Source organism: Moschus berezovskii, chromosome 1 (genome assembly GCF_049115385.1).
Source record: "Moschus berezovskii isolate FMDL1 chromosome 1, NW_MosBer_1.0, whole genome shotgun sequence".
Lineage (NCBI taxonomy): Eukaryota > Metazoa > Chordata > Mammalia > Artiodactyla > Moschidae > Moschus > Moschus berezovskii.
In genome coordinates this window covers 165,035,818-165,042,384 of record NC_142460.1, presented here as the reverse complement: position 1 = coordinate 165,042,384, position 6,567 = coordinate 165,035,818, and the positions used below count along the sequence as shown (strand labels likewise).

Genomic DNA, 6,567 nt, shown 5'->3' with positions numbered 1-6,567 from the left:
TAAGAAAAACTATGAAAAACCTAGACAGTGTATTAAAAAGCAGAGACATCGCTTTGCTGACAAAGATCTGTATAGTCAAAGCTATGGGTTTTCCTGTAGTCATGTATGGATGTGAGAGTTGGACCATAAAGAAGGCTGAGCCTCAAAGAATTGATACTTTTGAACTGTGTTGCTGGAGAAGGCTCTTGAGAGTCACTTGGACAGCAAGGAGATCAAACCAGTCAATCCTGAAGGAAATATTCATTGGAAGGGCCGATAATGAAGCTTCGGCCGCCTGATGTGAAGAGCCGACTAACCGGAAAAGACCCTGATGCTGGGAAAGATTGAGGGCAGGAAGAGAAGGGGACAGCAGAGGATGAGATGGTTGGCATCACCGACTCAAGGGACATGAGTTTGAGCAAACTCAGGGAGATGGTGAAGGACAGGGAAGTCTGCGTGCTACAGTCCATGGGGTTGCAAAGAGTTGGGCAAAATTTAGTGACTGAGCAACAGGAATAGGAATACTCTGTGGCTTTTCTCCCTATGGGAATGCTCCAGTCCCACCTACCTCACATCTTAGATCAGAAACACAGCTAAGAAACAGATCTGAGAGCTTCTATTCCAACAACGAGGGAGCAGATACTGCCTCTGATAAGGTGGTGACACCCACAAAGCAAAGAAAAGGCCCTGTTCAGTATGCAGTGCAGGCTCTGGTCACAATGTCAGTCACGCCTCCTATCAAGGGGATAATGGCCAGCACACACTGAGAAAACAAGTGGCAGACATCTATACTAAAAACAGCCCTTGTGCCAAAAAGCATTAAACCCACACACACTACAAAGGGATGTTCCCGTGGAAAGATAGCCCTCCAAGACAGTCCGAGAGTCTGACATTGAGCGGAAGAGCCCCGAGAGCATTTAGCCTTGAAGGGTCAGCAGGGCTTGAGTAAAGAGCCCCACAGAGCTGGGGGAAGCAAAGAATCCACTCTTTGAGGGCGTGCACAGGTCTCACATGCACTGGGATCCAAAACAAAGCAGTACCTCCATGGGAACCTGGGCTCCACCTCCCTAAGGACAGTTTCCTGGGGAGGGTAAGGTCAACAATAGCTCACTGTGGGGGCAATGACACTGGTAGTAGAAGACAGGGAATATTGATTGGAGTGAGCTCTCTCAAAAGTCCACACTTTGTACCAAGACCCGGACCCACCCAATAAGCTGCAGGCTCCAGTGCTGATAAACCTCAGGCTAAACAACCAGAAGAGCCCCACGCATCAGCAGATATTCTGCACAGAGTCATCCTGAGTTCACTGTGGGCAGGAGGAGAAGGGGACGACAAAGTATATGATAGTTGGATGGCATCACCAACTCAACGTGTTACTGAAAGAGGTGTGGGGTCTGGCTGCTCGCCTCTCAAAAGCCAAGAAACAGGTCAGACTGGTGGAAAGGAAAGTTGGCTTGATTTCAGATGCCGGCACCTGTCCAAAGGCTGACTCCTCCCTACCCTGACAAACAGGGGATGAGAGCTTTTATAGACAGATTGGGGGAGGGTCTACATGCAGACACGATACAGTCATCTCTAAATCATCTTCAAATTGGTCATCAGTGCTCTGACCAACGTCATCTTGGTTGTTTTAGGTGCAGTTAATCTTCAGTTCCAGGGTCCATTTGTTCCCATTTTTTGCGGCCAGTTCTTGGATGTGTGGCAGCTCACGTCCTGGGTACAGTCTGGTCATCATGTAGTTAACTTCTCCACCTGGTGCTTGGTATCTATACGACAGCTCACAGGACACAGCTCAGAATAATATCTATGAAAGTCGCTCAGTCGTGTCCGACTCTTTGCAACTGGATGGACTATACAGTCCATGGAATTTTCTAGGCCAGAATACTGCAGTGGGTAGCCATTCCTTTCTCCAGGGGATCTTCCCAACCCAGGGATTGAACCCAGGTCTCCCGAAATGTGGGAGGATCCTTTACCAGCTGAGCTACCAAGGAAGCCCATCCATAGCTCTTGAGAAAAAAACTAAAGGTTTTTGACTACGCTTAATGACTACATTCAGAGAAGGCAATGGCAAGCCACTCCAGTACTCTTGCCTAGAAAATCCCATGGATGGAGGAGCCTGGTAGGCTGCAGTCTGTGGGGTCGCTAAGGGTCGGACACGACTGAGCGACTTCACTTTTATTTTCACTTTCACACATTGGAGAAGGAAATGGCAACCCACTCCAGTGTTCTTGCCTGGAGAATCCCAGGGACAGGGGAGCCTGGTGGGCTTCTGTCTATGGGGTCACACAGAGTCGGACACGACTGAAGTGACACAGCAGCAGTAGCAATGACTACATTATTATTCTTTAGTCTCCTTTATTTTCCTTTGTTTCTGCATTTCTCAATTATCTGATTAAAATTAATCTGAGAGTCCCTTATACTGCAAGGAGATCCAACCAGTCCATTCTAAAGGAGATCAATCCTGGGTGTTCATTGGAAGGACTGATGCTAAAGCTGAAACTCCAATACTTTGGCCACCTCATGCGACGAGTTGACTCAATGGAAAAGAGTCTGATGCTGGGAGGGATTGGGGGTGGGAGGAGATGGGGACGACAGAGAATGAGATGGCTGGATGGCATCACCAACTTGATGGACATGAGTTTGAGTGAACTCCGGGAGTTGGTGATGGACAGGGAGGCCTGGCGTGCTGTGATTCATGGGGTCGCAAAGAGTTGGACACGACTGAACGACTGAACTGAACTGAAGTGAACTGAACTGTGGCTAAAGTTTTCCACAGATGAAAGACAGGCAGAGGACATGGAGGGAAGGGAAGGACCACAGGGTCCTGTTCTATTTCAAATGGATATGTGCAGTTGCATCTGTGACCCCTTGGACTGCAGCACACCAGGCTTCCCTGTCCTTCACCACCTCCCTGAATTTGCTCAAACTCATGTGCATTGAGTCAGTGATGCTGTCCAGCCATCTCATCCTTCTCCTCCTGCCCTCAATCTTCTGCAATGAGTCGGATCAAAGTATTGGAGCTTCAGGTGGCCAAAGCTTCAGCATCAGTCCTTCCAATTAATGTTCAGGGTTGATTTTCTTTAAAATTCATTGGTTTCATCTCCTCGCAGTTCAAGGGCTTCTCAAGAGTCTTCTCCAGTACCACAGTTCAAAAGTATCAATTCTTTGGTGCTCAGTCTTCTTTATGGTCCAACTCTCACATCCATATATGACTACAGGAAAAACCATAGCTTTGACTGTAAAGAACTTTGTTGGCAAAGTGATGTCTCTGCTTTTTAATATGCTCTCTAGCTTTGTTATTGGAGAAGGAAATGGCAACCCACTCCAGTGTTCTTGCCTGGAGAATCCCAAGGACGGTGGAGCCTGGTGGGCTGCAGTCTATGGGGTCGCACAGAGTCGGACACGACTGAAGTGACTTAGCAGCAGCAGCAGCAGCAGCAGCAGCAGCAGCAGCAGCTTTGTTATAGCTTTTCTTCCAAGGAACAAGCGTCTTTTTATTTCATGGCTGCAGTCACCATCCACAGTGATTTTGGAGCTCAAGAAAATAAAATCTGCCACTGTTTCCATTTTCCCCCCATCTATTTTGCGATAAAGTGAGGGGACTGGAAGCCATGATCTTAGTTTTTTTGAATGTTGAGTTTTAAGGCATCTTTTTCACTGTTCTCTTTCACTTTCATCAAGAGGCTCTTTAGTTCCTCTTCGCTTTCTTCCATAAGGGTGGTGTCATCTGTGTATCTGAGGTTATTGATATTTCTCCTGGCAATCTTGATTCTAGATTGTGATACATCCAGCCTGTCATTTTGCATGATATACTCTGCATATAGGTTAGATAAGCAGGTGACAATATACAACTTTGATGTACTTCTTTCCCAATTTGGAACCAGTCTGCTGTTCCATGTCTGGTTCTAACTGTTGCTTCTTGACATGCATACAGGTTTCTCAGGAGACAGGTAAGATGGTGTGGTATTCCCATCTCTTTAGGAATTTTCCAGTTTGTTGTGATCCACAGTCAAAGGCTTTAGCATAATCAATGAAGCAGAAGTAGATTTTTTTGTGTGTGATTCCCTTGCTTTTTCTATGATCCAACAGATGTTGGCAATTTGATCTCTGGTTCCTCTGCCTTTTCTAAATCCAGCTTGTACACCTGGAAGTTCTCAGTCCATGTACTGTTGAAGTCTAGCTTGAAGGATTTTGAGCATAACCTTGCTAGCATGTGAGATGAGCTCAATTGTATGGTAGTTTGAACTTTCTTTGGCATTGCCTTTCTTTGGGATTGGAATGAAAACTCACCTTTTCCAGTCCTGTGGCCACTGCTGAGTTTTCCAGATTTGCTGGCATATTGACTGCAGCACTTTCACAGCATAATTTTTTAGGATTTGAAATTGCTTAACTGGAATTCCATCACCTCCACTAGCTTTGATCATAGTGATGCTTCCTAAGGCCCAATTGACTTCCCATTCCAGGATGTCTGGCTTTAGGTGAGAGATATACCATCATGGTTATCCCGGTCATTAAGACCTTTTTTGTACAGTTCTTCTGTGTATTCTTGACACCTCCTTTTAATAGTTTCTGCTTTTGTTAGGTCCATACCATTTCTGTCCTTTATTGTGCTCATCTTTGCATAAAATGTTCCCTTGGTATGTCTAATTTTGTTGAAGAGAGCTATGGTCTTTCCCAGGCTGTTGTTTTCTTCTGTTTTTGCATTGTTCACTTAAGAAGGCTTTCTTGTGTCTCTTTGCTGTTCTGTGGAACTCAGCATTCAAATGGGTACATCTTTCCTTTTCTCTTTTGTGTTTCGCTTCTCTTTTCTCAGCTATCTGTAAGGCCTCCTCAGACAACCATTTTGCCTTTTTGCATTTCCTTTTCTTGGGGAGGGTTTTGATTGCTTCCTCTTGTGCAATGTTATGAATCTCTGTCCATAGTTCTTCAGGTACTTTTTCTATCAGATAATCTTTTTGTCATTTCCACTGTATGTCCACACGAGACCGCGTCCGCCTGGCCAGCACAGGCCTCTTGCCTTCGCGGCTTCACCTTCGCCGCTGGTGGAGACCGCAACCAGTTTGCCATGGATGATAATATTGCGGCGCTCCTGGTCGACAGTGGGCTCCGGCATGTGCGAGGCCAGCTTTGGGGGTGACGATGCTCCTCAGGCCGCCTTCCCCTCCATCGTGGGGCACCCCGTGGCACCAGGGCGCGATGGCGGGCATGGGCCAGAAGGACTCCTATGTGGATGATGAAGCCCAAAGCAAGAGAGGTATACTGGCCCTCAAGTACCCCATCGAGCACGGCATTGTCACCAACTGGGACGACATGGAGAACATCTGGCACCACACCTTCTACAATGAGCTGCGTGTGGCCCCCAAGGAGCACCCCGTGCTGCTGACTGAGGCCCCCCTGAACCCTCAAGACCAATCGTGAGAAATTGACCCAGATTATGTTCCAGACCTTCAACACCCCCGCCATGTACGTGGCCATCCGTGCTGTGCTGTCCCTGTATGCCTCTGGCCACACCACCGGCGTCGTGATGGACTCCGGTGACGGGGTCACCCACATGGTGCCCATGTACGAAGGGTACGCCCTCCCCCACGCCATCCTGCGTCTGGACCTGGCTGGCCGGGACCTGACGGACTACCTCATGAAGATCCTCACAGAGCATGGCTGCAGCTTCACAACCACGGCCAAGCAGGAAATTGTCTGTGACATCAAGGAGAAGCTCTGCTATGTCGCCCTGGACTTCAAGCAGGAGATGGCCACCGTGGCCTCCCTTGCGAAGAGCTACGAGCTGCAGGACGGGCAGGCCATCACCATTAGCAATGAGTGGTACCGCTACCCTGAGGCTCTCTTCCAGCCTTCCTTCCTGGGCATGGAGTCCTGTGGCATTCATGAAACTACCTTCAATTCCATCATGAAGTGTGACGTCGACAACCACAAGGACCTCTACGCCAACACGGTGCTGTCTGGTGGGACCACCATGTACCTGGCATCGCGGATAGGATGCAGAAAGAGATCACTGCCCTGGCATCCAGCACGATGAAGATCAAGATCATCACACCCCCTGAGCACAAGTACTCAGTGTGGATTGGTGGCTGCATCCTGGCCTCGCTGTTCACCTTCCAGCAGATGTGGATCAGCAAGCAGGAGTACGACAACTCTGGCCCCTCCATCGCCCACCGCAAATGCTTCTAGGTGGACTGTTAGTTGCGTTACACCCTTTTTCTTGACAAAACCTAACCTGTGCAGAAAACGAGGTGAGATTGGCATGGCTCTATTTATTTTTTGTTTTTATGTGTGTCTTTTTTTTATTTTTTATTTTTTTTTTTGCGCTTGACTCAGGATCTAAAAACTGGAACGGTGAAGGTGACAGCAGTTGGTTGGCTCAGTTCAGTTCAGTTCAGTCTCTCAGTTGTGTCCTACTCTTTGCGACCCCGTGAAGATCCCCAAAGTTCTACAATGTGGCGGAGGACTTTGATTGTACATTTTTTTTTAAATAGTCATTCCAAATATCGTGAGATGCATTGTTACAGGAAGTCCTTTGCCTTTCCAAAAGCCACCTCACTTCTCCCTAAGGAGAAGGGGCCAGTCCTCGCC

The 6,567-nt window shown here is 47.8% G+C and overlaps 1 pseudogene; it reads left to right on the top strand.

Annotated features, from left to right (window-relative positions):
• Positions 1-5,038: 5,038 nt before the first annotated feature.
• On the top strand, positions 5,039-6,284 carry LOC129548006 (actin, cytoplasmic 1 pseudogene; annotated as a pseudogene).
• Positions 6,285-6,567: the final 283 nt, after the last annotated feature.